At 39.7% G+C, this 16,787-nt stretch overlaps 1 protein-coding gene across 4 annotated transcripts in view; it reads right to left on the bottom strand.

Annotated features, from left to right (window-relative positions):
• The window catches only part of LOC106083391 (segmentation protein cap'n'collar), a 233,610-nt gene that overhangs the window by 180,651 nt on the left and 36,172 nt on the right, over positions 1 to 16,787 (bottom strand). For 2 of the 4 annotated variants that reach the window (XM_013246342.2, XM_013246341.2), the window contains exon 2: positions 9,895 to 10,515. The exons of 1 other annotated variant lie outside the window; for it this stretch is intronic. The gene's annotated coding sequence lies outside the window, so the exon portion shown is untranslated. Of the gene's footprint in view, positions 1 to 9,894; positions 11,735 to 16,787 lie in introns of those variants that run through there. One more of the 4 variants, XM_059363242.1, reaches the window with a different exon arrangement.

A 16,787-nucleotide genomic window follows, 5' to 3' on the forward strand; every position in this document is an offset into this window, starting at 1 on the left:
ATACCGAAGGCAGCGAAGCAGCAATGGAGTGCGGCCAAGGACTCGAGGCCGATTGGTCTCTCATCCTTCTTCATGAGGACGTTGGAGAGGATTCTGAACTTTCATATAAGAGTAAAGCTAGGAAGAGATTACTTCAGCAGGTATCAGCATGCATATATCAAGGACAGGTTGTTTGATAATGCACTTCATATTGTGGTGCATCACTTGAAGAGAACGCTTCAGTTCAAGGAATTCACGTTGGCGGCGTATCTAGCCAAAGTGGGGGCATTAACAATGTGCATCCATCTGCCATCGGGTCACCTTTAAGGGATAATGAGTATGCTTCTGCATAGGGAGATTACGGTCAGTATTGGGGCCACCTCTGTGAAGGTGAATGGGTACACCACAAGGCGGAGTTATTTCGCCTTTGCTATGGATTCTTGCGATTGACTTGACCGTGGAGACTTGAGACGATGGGTGTAAGGGTATGCGTTTATGCTGATTACAAGGTTATTCTTGCCACCGCGAAGTTTGGGATATTCTATCTGGGTTGTGGTCTGGGTCTGAATGCCAAGAAGACTGAGTTGGTATTGTTTACGAGAAGTAGGAAGGTGTCTGAGCTAAGCTTGGCTTGTTGGTAGTAAATGGGGTTAGCGGTCTAGATTGATGCACCGGCTGTACTTGGAGTGGCCTGTCGCGTCGAATGTGGGGGACCTGTATAAGGTTGCGAACAGGGTGCGCGCTGATGCCAAGCGGAGCCGAGCCGAGCTTTTTGGCACTTATTTCCATGCGAGAAGTAATTTTGTCTATACCACAGTGAATGCGAGAATTAGCGCTGAAATATTGCTTGTTCCAAGTTTCATCTGATAAAGAGAATTTTGATTCATCTAGTGTGCTGCCAATTACACTAAAAAGGAGTGAATTTGGTGGATTTCATTATTTACATAATTCCAAAAAAATCTACTTATTATTTGATCCATATGCATTTTTTTATTTTTAAACCCTAAAAACAAAAAACTAAACATCAACAATGCAAACAAGCGCAAAAAACGCTTTGGAACTGTTTTCTCGCACTCATTCGGTTTTGCTCTCTGCGGCGTCCACTATGTAATGCACAAGCTGTATCACATTGACAATCTCGGCTCGGCTATCAGAATCTGAGATTCCCCTAAATAACCAAAGCCATCCAATTTGCAAATAACCAAAGCCATCCAAACTAGCCTTCGCCCCATGGAGGTTTTATAATTCGGTCATTCCGCTTCCTATCAACATAATTCGCAAATAGATGCAGGATTCACGTATGGACTCCAACTAAACTTTCTTCAAAGCGCCTTCTACCAAAAAAGGCCAAAAAGTAGATTTCCTTCGATGTAGCGAAACACCTCATGAAGGACACTATTAACCCCCGGTACGGGATAGTTGTGAACACCACACAGGCTGGACTGATATGTGTGGTATTCATCGTTGCCACTAGAAGTTTAGCTGCGAACTACCGTCTACAGATTGCGGATAGTATTGGGTTGCCCAAAAAGTAATTGCGGATTTTTTAAAAGAAAGTAAATGCATTTTTAATAAAACTTAGAATGAACTTTAATCAAATATACTTTTTTTTACACTTTTTTTCTAAAGCAAGCTAAAAGTAACAGCTGATAACTGACAGAAGAAATAATGCAATTACAGAGTCACAAGCTGTGAAAAAAATTGTCAACGCCGACTATATGAAAAATCCGCAATTACTTTTTGGGCAACCCAATAGAATGCTCCATACGAAGAAGCTGCAACGGCAGTCGCGGACAATTAGCTGCATCGGGCGGATAGTCTCAGTGAGATGCCGGACGGCACCGGCTCTAGCATAAATACTGAGTGCCTATTATGCTTGATATGGCAAGGCGAGTTACTAGCGCCCTTAAATAACCAATGGGCATCCTGTTCCCGCGGCGATTCGTCTTTTGAAACGAAACGAGCTTGGTCACTTACAGGAGCTTGACTAGGATTGCCACCTCCACTTCCCCTAATACACGTGTCAAGTAGTCTTTGCAGGGTCTTTAGGGCGAAGGGTAGACTAGACTAGGCGGCCTGTAATCCTTGAGCAGGTAGTGGCTCGGTTTCCACGACTTCGGGATGAAAATCATACTAAGGTCCCGCCTCCCAGTCAGTAGGTAGCCCAGCAAAACGCAGCTCCTAAATTCACCCTCAAAGAGTAATATTGCTCCTGCTCTTTGCAGCAGGCAGGCAGCAGTGTGAACATGCTTATAGCCGCATATCAGTAAAGGGCCGAGATGGTCACTCATACACATGTTAAGTGGTCTCTCGAGGGCTTTACTGTTTTCGGAATGGAAACCTCCCTAAACTCGTGCTACTTAGTCGGTAGGTAATCCAGCAAAACCCAGCTCCTATAAATAGCCTCAAGGAGCTGTATGGCATACGAATACGGCCTTTGCAGGCAGTACTTCATCCAGTCCCGTTGACTTGCAGGATTCAAACAAATTTCCCATCTAGCCAACCTTCCCTTTGGTTAATTTGTCTTTAACCACAAACAGTGAATTTGCACCATGTTGTTGCAGAGGAACATCGACATCATATGGATACAAAGACCCTCCCTAGTCTTTCAGGGGTGTTGGACCCTTGTTTTGGGAGTCAGAGCTCCCGACAATTGGCCCAATTTTGGATGTCAGATTCCTACGCTACCGAAAAATAAAGGAAAATTGAGTTTCTCATCGGTTTCTTGTCGATTTTAATTGGTAGTCATTTGGATGTCAGATTACTACTCCAAATTGAGTTCCTCGTCGGTTTTTTGTGAATTTTAAGTGAGCTTCGGTTTGACCATCGACAAATTTTGCATGTCTTCAACCACGAACAGTGAACTGACACCGTGTTGTTTCAGAGGGATATCATACGAATACAAAGACCTTCTTGGGAGTCTCTTGTTTTGGGAGTCCGAGCAGACGCTGCAGACGATTGACCCAAATTTCGACGTCAGATTCCTACTCTACCGAAAAATAACAGAAAATTGAGTTCCTCGTCATATCTGCAATGCCCTTGGAATATTAGGTGTAGTACGCCCATAAGAACACTTTGCTCTAGGTTGACAGTTCTTTTAAAAATATCTGTCGAATACACCTATTTCAAATCTACATTAAGTTTTTATACCCTCCCCATAGGATGGGGGTATACTAATTTCGTCATTCTGTTTGTAACACGTAGAAACATGAGTCTAAGACCCCATAAAGTATATATATTCTTGATCGTCATGACATTTTAAGTCGATCTAGCCATGTCCATCCGTCTGTCTGTCGAAAGCACGCAAACTTTCGAAGGAGTAAAGCTAGGCGCTTGAAATTTTGTTGCAATCACCTACAATTCTGGTGAGTGCCCTGGCATTCACCATGCGTAACATTTGTTCAGCCAAAGTCATTACCCTTTGGTCGTAACTTAAGAGAGATTGTCATAAATCAAGGTCGGCATCAGAGTCTCCTATCGATTAGAGCCTATGTCAGGCTTATAACGTTGGACAAAACTCTAGGCGTCGGTATGTACACTTTCTACAGCGCCGGTGATAGTGAACCCACTCCATACTGCGACTGATGACTTCGACGGTTTCCCTGCACGGGATAACAACGAGTATCACACAGCTTGGAACTTTTAGCTCCAAAAATTGGCATATATCCATCAACCATCGTCAACCCATCTCCAAGATATGCGAATTTTCAATATTGCTTTATTTTTTGTAAAATTGATACAGATGTTCTCGAGTCCATACAGAATATATAAAAACTTTTCATAGAATAAACTCTCTACTGGTTGCCTTTTGGACTATTTGACTATGTTGGAAAATTTTGTAAGACTTACTCTAAACAACTAGAAAACATTGACGACACAAAATTTTAGTACCCATAGTAATCGAAAAAGTACTGGAAAACTTGGATGGAAAGAATGGGTTACTGCATAGACAGGCGGAGGCCACCGCAGCGCATAGGTTAGCTTGTCCGCTTATGATGCTGAACGTCTGGGTTAGAATCCTGGCGAGACCATCTGAAAAATTTTTCAGCGGTGGCTTTCCCCTCCTAATGCGGGCAACATTTATGAGGTAATATGCCATGTAAAACTTCTCTCCAAAGAGGTGTCGCACTGCGGCACGCCGTTCGGACTGGCTATTGGGTTGCCCAAAAAGTAATTGCGGATTTTTTAAAAGAAAGTAAATGCATTTTTATTAAAACTTAGAATGAACTTTAATCAAATATAAAAATAATCAAATGTAAAAAAACACTTTTTTTCTAAAGTAAGCTAAAAGTAACAGCTGATAACTGACAGAAGAAAGAATGCAATTACAGAGTCACAAGCTGTGAAAAAATTTGTCATCGCCGACTATATGAAAAATCTGCAATTACTTTTTGGGCAACCCAATATAAAAAGGAGGCCTCTTATCATTGAGCTTAAACATGAATCGGACTGCACTCATTTATGGGTGAGAAGTTTGCCCCTGTTCCTTAGTGGAATGTTCATGGGCAAAATTTGCATTTGCATAGACAGGCACGGCATGAATAAAACGTGCATTATCATAAACTAAAATATTAATCCATACAAATATGGATAAAATCTTTGAAATGTATTTATAATTCATTTCTCGACGAAGTTTTGGCAGATATTTCGTCAAAACAAACATTGCCAATTATAGATTTTCTTAAAAAATATTGGAAATTAAATAAAAATAGAAAGGAATATCTTCCAGATTTTTTCAATTATTACCTCACAAATCCATTATAACAAAGCTTTGTTGAAAAAACATCCTGTCCATTCTTCATATTCATATTTATTTATAAAAAACAAAAAAATGCCCATAATAATTAAGGCAGAATTATTGTCGGTCAAGAACATCAACAGTAACAGTAACATAAACAATTGCCTTTAACAAAATGTTCTTTCATTTAAATTAATTAAAGAAAAGAAATGTTTACTGTTTTTAATTAAAAAGGTGATTAAACTTTTCTCACGAATGCTAAGGTCATTCAGGAGCACACAAGAAGGTTAAAGAGATATCAAGGTCGGCTGAGTGCATATACAATTTATGTATGGCCTTCTTCGGGTGCATACTTTGTTAAAGGGCAAACACTCCCAGAAAATATAATTGCAAATAATTTAACAATAATGAATAAATGAAATGAAATTGTAAAACATAGGCCATTACTTTCCACAGCATTTAAGAATACTTCAAAGGAAATTTTCAAATCAGCAGTCATGCCAGACAGTTGCAGTCAAAATAAAAGGAGCATCTTAAAAAACGTTAAGGGCGATGGAGGTAAGTTAGATACTTTGTTATAGGTTGGAAGGAGTTATAGGTTTTCAGTGAATATGCCACAGGTAACACTGCATGCACTTAATTAATTAAGTAACTCGAGAATGATAGAGCGAGATAGATCTGTTCGCCGCATTCGTGGTCTCCGATAATTTACCACAATCTGAACACTGTCATTGTTCCCGGGGTCTGAAAGTGGCCAGAACCGTTGGAGAATTTTCGCATACGACACCGGACATACTAGCTGAGGTCTGAACCAAGTAAAAGGCACTGGCTATTTTTATTCAAGAAGTAGAGTGAAACAAGGATTTCCCCAAGTTGTGGGGATATTTCTGACTCTCTTTAACCCCTAACTATGCTCTATTGCACAACCTTTAGATGACATCAAGAACGTGTCATTTGCGGACGATTGTTCACTGTAGAGGTCTGCGGAAAGTTAAACACTGACTCTCCTCTTTTGGACCAAAGAAGAATTCCAAGCCCTTTGCACATGCTATGGCGATTTGCGACAAAGTCAGCATTAGAAACAGGCTTCCCAATTCACTATCCGGTAGCAATTGGTGTGCTGATGAAGGCTCCTTGTTGACAACATACAAAGCATTTGCTGGTTAGTGGTAAACTATGCAGCGTCTCAGCCACGTTTGTATGTGGAGGTAGCGATCCTTGTCCAGCTCGTATAAAGGCTTCTTGTTGACAACATACAAAGCATTTGCTGGTTAGTGGTAAACAATGGAGCGTCTTAGCCACGTTTGTATGTGGAGATAGCGATCCTCGTCTGGCTCGTATAGGTGAGCAAGCTCTTTCCGGTCTAAAGGACCGATCGTCGCAGGAACTTGATGGCCATTGGTAATTTAAGGCGCCAATAACTCGCCTTGTCACAATAATTATCATAGGCACTCAATATTTAAGCAAGAGCAGGTGCCGCCAAGACTCTCATAGAGAATCTGCACTTGAAAACGCTGATTGTCCGCGCAATTGCAGCTACTCCGTTTACGAGGCATTCCACTATCCGGAAACTGTGGCTCCCAGCTAAGCTTCTCGTGACGATGAACAGATGATACTGAGTGCCTATGATTCTCGATATGAGAAACTTTAAATAACTAAATAAAACTTCTCTTTAAATAAAAATTTCCGTCAAGAGAGGGCTAGCTTTGCGGCTTGCTGTTCGGACACAGCTATAAAAAGGAGGCCACATATCATTGAACTTGAACTTGAATCGGACAGCACAAAATACCGGTACGGGATAACTATGAGCATCACACAGGCTGGAACTTTGAGCTCCAATCTGTGTGGTGTTCTTCGTTATCACGAGAAGCTTAGCTGAGTGAGTGAAATGCTTTATACGGGGCTTAAACACCGAGCGCCTATGATGCTCGATACGACAAGGCGAGATATTGGCGCCTTTAAAGAACCAATGGTCATCCTGTTGCTCGCCTATAAGAGCTTAACGAGGATCGCCATCTACACATGAAAATGTTCCTTAATGGAATGTTCATGGAGCGAGAGGAGCTCGGCGAATTCGGCTCGAACCCCCATTGTTGAGTTTCCTCTAATCTACTATTTCAAACCCCAACAATTATCAAAAGTGACGAAAGGCTGCGCCCTTGAGAGAGTACAGGTACGGATATAGATGTTTACCCATAATCCTGTGCCCCTTTTCCCGCGCAGAGCTGTGTTCAATAATTGCTCAATTTTCTAAAATTCTTCGTCTTTACCACGAATTCCTTAGAAATCTGCCTCTTTCTGATTTCAGTGTGACTTTAAAGATCTGTCTGCCATTTAAATGCCTTATTTTCACAAAAAAAAAACTTGGCCACAAAACACAGCCTTGCGCTCCCTGCAAACTAAGGCATCAGACAACAACTTTTTTGTACTGTCATTAAGAAGGCGTCTTGCCCACCAAGCAGCTCTCACTCGTACCTAACCCTTTATGTCCCAACCCAGCAAAGGCTGATTCGAAGATGATCCTTTCATTTCCTAGCATTTTTCTATCTTACATGACTATCCACGTATATAGTGATATTCCGATCGGGCAGCCATTGAAATTGTTTCCAGAGTGTTAAGATCGTAAAGACCTATGCCTTGAAAACTTCAAGACTATAAGCTTATATGCCTCTTTAAATTCTAGAAACTCAAGGTAGATTCATGCCTCACTGCCGCATCTGTGTATGGAGAAGGTCCAGCGACCTCAGAGAAGGTGGGGTCGGTCCGCCCCATTACAATGCCATGTCACCAGATAGAATAAACACCACACTGGCTGGAACTGTGAGCTCCGACCTATGTGATGTTTTTCATCGTTATCATGCCAAACTTAGTTGAGATCAACCGGGCACGTCCACAGGTTGCAGTGGAATGCTCCATACGGAGTAGCGGAGAGTCTCAGTGAAAGGTCGAGGGGCACAGGCTTTTGTTTGAATACTAAGTGCCTGCGACACTCGATATGACAAGGCGAGTTATTGGCGCCTTTAAATAGCCAATGGCCATAACGTTCTTGCGGCGATCGGTCTTATGGACCGAAACGAGCTTATTCACCCATAGGATATTGAGGAGGATCGCTACTTCCACATGCAAATGTGGCTAAATCAAGATCACACCCCAGTAAGCAGAATGAAAGATTGTCTAAAGTTCGAAAAACGCCAGGTTCCCGACTAAGGGGGATTTTTGATGCCGCAAATATGTATTTTGTAAAAGCTTAAAATTAGTCTGGCAATAAGCTACGACAAGAGCATATTGCGCTCAGTCGCGTTTTCAACCTCACGTCGATGATCTTCCTCCCCTTTAGTTTTCGGTTAAGGATCACGGCCAGGTACTTGGTCTCTCCAATTAGAGATAGCTACACAGTATCCAGGACATGTCGCTCTCCAATCTTACTCCTTTTGGAATATAGTAACAGTTTAGTTTCTGGGGGCTTGTGTCAAGCCCATCCGCCATCGCCATCCGACAGCTTCTATTAAACACCCTGGATGAGGTCTGTAATGGCATGGAGGTCAGCGATGAGAAGTCGTTTCGTCCAATCTCGATCGGAACAATTTTAGTCCACGATACGGATTTCTATATACCATGGTAACTCTAGTTACTACAGTAGCGCAGAGCATGCAGCATGTCCGCCTATGACGTAGAACGCTTGGGTTCTAATTCGGGAGAGAACATCAGAAAAAATGTTCAGTGGTGGTTATGTCCTCCTAATGCTGGTGATGGCGACATTTAAAAACTTCTCCCCAAAGAGACGTTGCACTGAGACATGCCGTTCGAACTCGGCTATAAAATGGTGCACTCATATCATTGAGCTTAAACTTAAATCGGATAGCACTCATTGATATGTGAGAAATTTGCCCCTGATCCTAGATTGAATGTTCATGAGAAATTTTACAATTTGCAACTACAGTTTTTTTTTGTTGTTCTAGGCACATTTTCATGTGGAAGTGGCGATAATCGCCTAGCTCTTGTAGGTGAACAATCTCGTTCCTGTCCAAAGGAACGATCCCCGCTGGAAAATGTTGGCCGTTGGTTATTTAAAGGCGCCAATGTACTCATATACTTGGGCAAAATACCGTCCGGCCTCTCTGCTCCATATCGCTGATTATCCGCCTGCCGTTGCAGTTACTCCGTATGTAGCATTCCACTTTCCGCATCCTGTGGACAAGCCCGATAGCTCTCAGCTAACCTTCTCGTGACAGCAATGATCACCACACAGATCGGACCTCAATGTTCAAGCCTGTGTGGTGCTCACAGCTATCCCGTGCCGTGTCTAGTTTTCATAGAGGCCACCTGGCGAGAACATCAGATCATCACCTCACTAATGCTGGCGACATTTGTGAAGAATTGAAATGTTGTATGTTTTGGGCTGCCATGGGATACAGCGGTTGTTGTTGTTCTAGTAGTTTTTGTACACTGAGGCGGCAGCCCTTGCCGATGAAAGACTTCATCGAACTAATCCGGTACGTACAACCGGCTCCCATGGGATTGGAATACAGTGGAAATCCCATATTGTTGATTTTAGTACCAGCATGTTTGGATTTTAGGCGAGATGTTCATAACCACGTTTCTTAAAGAATTTCTGAACCATAAAGCAAAACGCTTGAAACAAGCGATTCTTATTGGTGTAGGTCAGTTGCCTTTGTAAATGGAAAAAAATGCACATTCTAATATTCTACAAAGAATAGGTACACATCTTAAACAAAATGTTTGAGACTTTCCACTTTCTCTAATAGTGATGTTAAGGTAAAAACTTAACTCCAGATTTAAATTCTTAAGTGACCATGAGGTCAGAACTTTTATGTGAACTGATTGGTATAGGACTTCCCATTGTCACGTGCGGTCGATATTTAAATAAAACTTCTGGACTCTGTAGTGGCCATCATTATCCAATATGGGTTGAAGTTTTGCATGCCCTTTTAAGCCCTTCTGTGGAGACTTGCTTTGGGGTTAAAGTTAAATGCCTCAATTTTGCTTGCTACTGTATTTTTTTGGCTAATAAATTTTAAAGATATGTGAGAAGTCCAATTCTATGATGAAGCTTGACTGAGCTGAGGAAGGGGAGAAACCTAAATGCGAACATGTATGAATAAATGCATGATTGTTTTTTTGGTCCAAGAAAGAACTGAAAAAAAGAGTTCACTTACCTTTTGCCTTGGAGAAATTTCCGAAATGCTTAAAATTGGGGGAACAATCGTTGAACTCTTTTGCTTTTGGTTTTTTTCTGCTTTCAGGGTTGCAGCAGCAAAGAAATGTTATTTTATAAGGTGTGATGAGACGGTTGAAGACTATCGTTGGTGGTATCTGTGGGCAGTTGGTGGCTTGTTGTGAAATTCTATGATGGGAGACGAAAGTGCGCGGCAATGCAATCGAAGGATGATGTTGAGATGTGTTGTTGTTGCCGATGGCAGCCCAAGAAAGATATTGCGTTGTTAAGTTTTACTTTTTCTTTGTTCTGGAACGAACGTTTGTTTGGTTTCAATTTTTATTTTTCTTGTGTGTGTTATTTTCTACTTCTGAAGAAATATAATTTTCTTCAAAAGAGCAATTTTCATGTGAAAGCAAGCAAACGTAAAAAATACCACAATAGAGAATTTTTTGCCAATTTTGATTTGAAAGAATTAAATGCTCCTAGGTAAGTATTTTGCGTTGCGTTGTTTATCTTGCTTTTTTCCTTCTTTTTCTTTTTAAGTTAATATATTGTGCATTTATTTGTTAGCCGCTGCTGTTGTTGTTGTTGCTACTGGTGTTTTGATTGCTTTAAAACGCTGTGTTAAAAGAAAATAATTTGATTTTTTTCTTTTTAAAATTTTGTAGATTTTTTTTGACTTTGCTTTATTTATAAAATATTTGTTATAACGAACGCGCACGCCCTTGAACTTGATTATTTCAATAAAACCAACAAACAACCGGTTAACACTAGGCGGTGTTAGGGGCAATAATGTGGTATGGCGGCGCAAAAATTTAACACCGTAACGACATTTCTTTATATTTATCACTTTAATTATTCTTTTGTTATATACAATTTTCAGCCCTTTTCATTATTTAGAATTAATTTACACGTTTTTTCTTTAAAAAATTAAGCGAAACAAACACGCACTAAGTCATTATAATCATGACATTTGTTACCGCCGTTCAAGCCAGACAGTAGGCAAAACACATGTTTTTCAGCTTCTTCTTTAGTCGCGCAGCAATACCATCGACCCCATCGCATCACTTTAATGATGGAGCTTTGCTTGAATTACTTTCAAAGTATGCATGTACACATGTACATATGTAAGTCATTGATAGGTCGTGAGAAACAGAGATTGAGAGAAATACCCGCCAAGAGAGTGCAAATTTGTGATGAAGTGTAGAGGGAGAGACAACCCAATGCGTAATACCCCACCGCCGCACGCAATTTTTGTCAGACAACGATAGACTTTGCAAGATTGCAAATTACCACTTTGTTGGCATTTTGTTGACATTTTTGACAAGTGCGTAGTGTCTTGTTTGTGTGTGAAAGCTTTTTGCCGCCAACCTTATTTGACCAGCTTATGTTAGTTGTTGTTAGTTATGGTGTTGACATTTGTAGCAAAATGTGGTGCGAGCGATATGATAGCAATAATCAATTACCTTGTTTTTGTTTATAACCAGGCGAGTTTTGTTTTTCTTTTGTGAATCTATTGCGAAATACACTACAATGTTTTCCAAAGTTTAATTTATTGCCATTAAAGCATACTTTGGATTTTGTCATTGCCATCATTAATGGAGTGAGTAAGAGTGCAACGTGTTTTAAAATTTAACCCATTAAGGAAACGTTCAAAAACAAAAGCAAGAACTCAAATCTTGTATACGGGTCAAACGTCAAATAACTACCAAAACCCTTTGTGCTGTTTCTACATAATCAATACGCTAACAAATATGTACATGCAGTAAGCGTCACAATAAAACCAATTTCCAAAACATCTCAGCTAGTGTGAACGGTTGAGATGTTTTTCAAAACGACAAAAGCAAAAAGAGTCAATGCAGACATGGCATTAATGTAGATTTGAATAAGGTTTATTTGGTAGATTGGCTTTATAGAACTGCCAAATAAAACTATTTTAAGGCTTCATTAAGTTTTGTGAACACGGCTGTATGTATTTTAAAATAAATGTTTTCATACACTTTATTTTGAGGCTCACTGTCAAATATTGCAGACCTTTTTAGAGGCAGGGGACCCGCCATGGGCATTTTCACAAATGGAGAGGGCTCCCGCTTCGCATAATTTGTAGTTTATAATCTTACAGAAGGCTATAAAAAGAAGGTCCATTATCGTTGTGCCTTAATCTTGAATCGGACAGCACTCATTGATTTGTGAGAAGTTTGCCACTGCATTTTGCATTTTTAATCTTACAGAAGAGCAAACTAAGATCCTAGTAACCTCTTGATCAGTGTTGCCACTCAAGAAAATTATTTCCTACCAATATTTCAGAAAATTCCTACCAAATGTTCTACTAGCCAAAAATGCTTAGCGCTCGGGCCAGTTACAGTCAATATCAGAATTCGCACTTTTCCCTGAAATGTGAAGCAGTGATATCACTTGCAACAGTATATCGCCCATCGACTTCCGCGGTTTTATTCTGCACCCTAAACGAATATGCAGAAACTGGAAGAAGTGACTATATTTTGAGTTATCCCCATCGATTTTTTCAGTAATTAACTTTGTATTTATATGATGGAAAAACCTACCAAAAATTGAGGTCAGCCTACCAACCTACCAAGAGAATAAAAACCTACCAATTTTGGTGGGAACCTACCGAAAACGGCAACACTGCTCCTGATCACCGTCTGATTAGGTCAGATAACCCATCATAGCCAATCCCATGGCAGCCGGTTTTACGTACCGGATTGACCCGTTGGAGGTCTTCATTGACAAGGACTGCCTCTTTGGTGTATAACACAGTGCTACAACAACAACAACCAAGCACTCTACTGAGTGAATCAAATACATGACTCAAAGTTGTCCATCCTTAGAATACGCAACTCTAGGTCGCTATATTGAACTTCTAAGTCCTTTTTCAGAACATCAAATCATTGGTTATTTAAAAGAGCTAATAACTCGACTTGTCATATCGAATATAATAGAAACTTCATATTAAGGCAAGAGCAGGTGCCGCCCGACCTTTCACTCAGACTCTCCACTTGATATCACTAATTTTCCGCGACTGCAATTGCAGTTGGACCTTCAGATTGAATGCCCCAGCCAGCACGGCGTGCTTTTTCATTGGTTGTGCTTTTGGAGTTGTTTATGCTTTTCTCCAGAAGTGCAGGACATGACAAAGTGGGCTACTATTCGTTAAGGCGCCCTTTCGAATTTAGTCGGATCTCGCCTTAAATGATATCACTTACTTACGGCCTATAAGCATGAACTCTGGCTGGTGGGTATAGGTATGCTGACACACTGTCCCCGGGGAGAAACGGTCTATGCTGGGTTTTTAAGGGTGATGTAGAATCAAACGAGAAACTTACATGTCATTTCCCCTCACTGGCCGTGAAGACATAGGGATTAGATGTATGAACAACATCCTCCTAGCCTAAAGGAATGGGGTATTTAATTCGATCACTCGAACTAAACCTCTCGTTTGTTGCTCCATCCAAATTAGCTATTTTCTGAACATATGTTCAGTTGACATTGACATTAACAAACATTAGTTAAATTAAAAAATAGCCTAGTGGGCAAGGTGGCCAGTCTTTTTAAACTTCAATGTTCAAAGTTGAAAGGTAAAGATTTAAAAACTCAAGGTTCTTAATAATAAAATTCTTAATCGACTTTTATCGAAATTGGTCAAATTGCTACCCAACAACTCTAATATGTGTCAAAGCGTCTACTTAGTATTTCATTAAATACATAACAAAACTCCCCCAATCATAATGGCACACAACAGGTTAAAACTGGTTTGATCATCCCTTGTCTGTCTGTTTTGGTCGTTTGGTATGAATCACAATGCCAAAGGAGAATTGAATGTTTTTATTATTTGACAGTTGTTGATATTTTTCAACAATCTGCTGCCTCCCAATGCTCCGCGCAAAATACACTCATGATTCGAGTATGCGTTCTCAAGTAAAGTTGTTATTTTTGTTGCAACTATTGTGTCTGGTGCTGCCGCAGTACTTTTATCTTCCCGAACAACGTTGAAAAACAAAATACTTTGTGTGTGTTTTTCTTTGTTCCCTCTCATGCACTCTCGTTCTAAACAAAATAAAAATTGGTGGGGGTGTTAAGATGGGTGGTGGTGCGTTGCGTGTAGCGTTGGACAAAGGCAAGAAAATTGGGGATATGATGGGATTTATATGAGATGCCATTATTTTGTTTTCTCAAAACACATCTATTTTCGCAATAAATTTCGAAGATTACGTCGTTTGTTTGCGATTGTCTGACGATGATTTTATCCCTACCACAATTTCGTGTCAAGTGAGTGCTTTTAAAAATAACAAATGACTGATTTGGTTGGCGTCGTGATTTCACTTATGTTTACCGGCCTATAGCAAACACATAAACTCCATCTAACCGGTTGGAAAAATTGCAATTTTATATCTTTTTTTTTTTTGAACAGCTGTTGTAATTAATACGATTTTGTATTTTTTAATTCCGAATTCTGATTAGAACTTTTTAGAATGTTTTTGCACGAATAACACACAAACCACTCACACTAATACAATATATGACACATGGCAAACCAGAACAACACTGTCAGCAAGAGAGTGCGAGAGAGAGAATGAAAATGAGCAAACAGAAAAGGAGTAATGGAAAGAGCTAGAGTTGCCGGTTTCATTTTTTTTTAAGTAATAGATCTATTGTCGGAATAATAACAAATGCTATTATTCATTTAATTTTCTGAAAAAAGAAGAGTAGTTCAATGTAGTTTGTTCAAATCGGCAAGACAATTTAGATAGTATGGTAGACCTAATACCAAACACCGAACTAAAAGGAATCAGCTGTGATCAAATTGGCTTAACTCTATATTTCGTATGTTTACTTAAATGCCTCAGAAACCACAAATTTGTTCAATCAGTATGTTTAACAAAAAAACCACAAAATGACAATTTGATAGGCTTATCATTAAAAAGCTATACAGTCTAAACGTTATTTTACTAACCCAAACTAAATATATATTGGCTCATTCATTGCTAATGCCTCACATGCTATAAGGTGCCGAGGCCTTTACAGGGTCAAACAGAACTAATCTTCGCAAACTGCAAAAGTGCTTCCACGGTGTCCTTTGATTTATCTACGGTAGTCGGTGTAGACGGGATTATGAATGCTTTTTTTTCATCAATTTCTTGGGTGTTCTTTGGAATACTTCCTAAATATTAGATGTTTGCACTTCTTCTACGATGCCTTAAAGCATGGAGAACCGATTTATCTTCATCCTTACCTTTAATTCTAGAGTTCTTTTTACATTTATTGTTTCATCTCATTAATTTTCAATTTATTTTATTTTATATTTAATTTTTGTATTATTCACATATATCGGATAATTAATTTTGTTGTTTATACTTGGAATATTTTATATCTATCAATGCAAAGCACGGGACGGCGAATTATGATTAATTAATTGAATTAAATTGAAATGAAAATGCCAATTTAGCATGATATTAGACCGACATGTCTATGTCTGGTGAGAGTCCTTAATGAATGCTATCGTATTTTCTGGTTTCCATTTTTTTTGTTATTTATGGTTTAATTCCAAAAATTTGGCGTTAGGACCCTTGAAGATTTTATAGATTTCTATGCCATCATGAGTTGATAGAGCCATTTTTCTTTGTCTTTTCCCGTTCATCCGTCCGTTTGTTATCGAAAGTATGCTAACGCCCGATAGGGAAAAAAGCCGCACGAAATATACCTTTTGATGTGCATCTGTTCGTATTGTAATGACCCAAATCCAGAATAAAACCAAATAGGACTAGACTAAAATTATTGCAGATATACTTCCGACCTATATTATATGTTATTGATCAAATTGGTTTATATAGCTCCTTGCAAATTGTAGTGGGAAATTATTTACACAGAAATTTTACGTCCACTCTGATAACTATAACAGTATTATGCTCCAAACGATTAGTCTTCTGTGTGCAGTAGAGTGACATATCCAGATCCTTGGAGTAGGCCTAAAATGGACGATAGGATAAATAGCTGCGGAGGTTGTACAAGGTTGTAGAAAATGCAAATTTGCCCATGAACTTTCCATTAAGGAACATGGACAAAATTTTTACATATCACTGAGTGCTGTCCGATTCAAGTTTAAGCTCAATGATAAGGGGCCGTCTTTTTATAGTCGAGTCCGAACGGTGTGCCGCAGTGCGACCCCTCTTTGGGTAGAAGTTTTCATTTGGCAACCTACCTCACAAATGTCGACAGCATTTGGAGGAGATAACAACCTTAAAAATTTTTTAAATCTGAACCCAGGCGTCCAGCTTCATAGGCGGACATAATAACCTCTGTGCTACTATTGCCTTCTAACGCCAGCATGTTGTATAAATCCTAAACTATTGGGGTGGTTGACGAAGACAACTGTACCGGGTTGAGCAGAAGCGCCAACCCATATCATCTTCGCCTTCGTCTCATCGGATATCGCCGAAAAACACATTGGGGAGGTGAAAATATATATGGCGCCTTGCACTAAAGCTTTTGGAGAGGTTTTTCTTGTTTCAAAGAATTCTAAGTCTCTCGCCAATAGAAAAACAGACACCTTTAAATGGCCTCGGTCAGGCCACTGTCCAAATTCCGCAACTGTATAGCAGTCATCCAAAAGACTGTATATATTGTTAACACACCATCCCGAAAAGTATTGAGACAAAACTATTGTGGGCTAAGAGCCTTTGCTAATGTCTCTAAAATTAGGGAGGTGAAAATATATATGGCGCCTTGCACTAAAGCTTTTGGAGAGCTTTTTCTTGTTTCAAAGAATTGCAAGTCTCTCGCCAATAGAAAAGCAGACACCTTTAAATGGCCTCGGTCAGGCCACTGTCCAAATTCCGCAACTGTATAGCAGTCATCCAAAAGACTGTATATATT

The sequence above is a fragment of the Stomoxys calcitrans genome, chromosome 2 (genome assembly GCF_963082655.1).
Source record: "Stomoxys calcitrans chromosome 2, idStoCalc2.1, whole genome shotgun sequence".
In the NCBI taxonomy this organism is placed as follows: domain Eukaryota; kingdom Metazoa; phylum Arthropoda; class Insecta; order Diptera; family Muscidae; genus Stomoxys; species Stomoxys calcitrans.